Source organism: Myotis davidii, unplaced genomic scaffold (genome assembly GCF_000327345.1).
Source record: "Myotis davidii unplaced genomic scaffold, ASM32734v1 scaffold1190, whole genome shotgun sequence".
Lineage (NCBI taxonomy): Eukaryota > Metazoa > Chordata > Mammalia > Chiroptera > Vespertilionidae > Myotis > Myotis davidii.
Genome location: NW_006281903.1, coordinates 10,397 through 11,734, shown reverse-complemented (window position 1 = coordinate 11,734; position 1,338 = coordinate 10,397).

Here is a 1,338-nt window from a genome sequence, read left to right as displayed (position 1 = left end):
ACACTTGTGATGTGCCTGCAACCAAGGTACATGCCCCTGAGCGGAATCGAACCTGGGACCCTTCAGTCCGCAGGCGATGCTCTAGCCACCCGAGCCAAACCGGTCAGGGCATAATTGTTACTTTTAATCTCTTAATGGCCTCAGGGCAAGGTGTTTTCCAATATGGTGTGTAGACTGGCTTCCCCCTAGGCAAGTCAAATGTCTACATGAGAAAGATGTCCTCCACTGAGGGAATGACTCAGCCGAAGAAACTTGGGGTGTCTGCCTTTTGAGCTCACTCCCCTGAGTCGCCAGTCCTGGGTTCTATTCACACAGCTCCAATCCACTTCATCTCCCTCTGCCAGAGCACAAGGTGGGTGGCTCTACAGGGAATTTTTGTGCATTGGCCCTCCAAGAGGATGCTCAAACTTTCAGCTGCCACTCCCTGACAGACAGGCCCCACTGCTTGTCACAGCTACATGTTATGGGGATACCCTCCTCAGATTTGGTGCTCTCTGCTGGGAATCCCAGCTTTGGTATAAGATTCCAGAGTTCATAGTGGCAACCCCCCTCCCAACCCTCTACCCCAGCTGAGATATCTCTCCAGGACTTCAGTTGCTGTCTGTGGACGCCCCACCAGCCCTTTCGTACCTTCGCCCCTCCTACCAGTCTCTACGCAGTCTCCACCTTCGGTCCTTTGGTATCAGGGTTCTCTCCTGTGAGTTTTCCATTGATTATTCAGGAAGCCTTTCTAGGTATTTCAGTTATAATTCTAGCTTGTAGAGATTTGTATTTTAAAATGGTCCAAACCAGAGTTCCTGATATTTGCATCTCAAAGGTCCTGGGACTTTGGATTTGGAAAGCCAATTATAGCATTTTGAGCTGAATAGGGGAATGGAAAATGATTTAGTGGGCTTTAATATTCTGGAGCCACACCTCTGACCATGAAAGCACTGCATAGTAAAAGAAGAATAGTACTTCAATCGCTTAAGGATTGGCAAATGTTGGCAAAAGGACAAATTCATCCATTTTGAAATGTTTCTTTTTATTTGAGTATATTTTTCTCTGAAGTTCTGTAGCAATTACAGAGAGATCTAGTTTATAGGTGGCATAGAGCTGAGTGCCATTTCTGACTCATAACTGCTTACAGGTATGGAAAAGCCACACTGATCTAAGTAGACCTCATTCTCCATTCACTTCCCTAGGAATGTGAAAACAGGTCTAGCTGGGCAGGGTAGGATCTAAGTAGACCTCATTCTCCATTCACTTCCCTAGGAATGTGAAAACAGGTCTAGCTGCAGGCAGGGTAGCATTAAACTTAATGGTGCCATTAACTGGCCAAACCTCTTCATTGTTCAC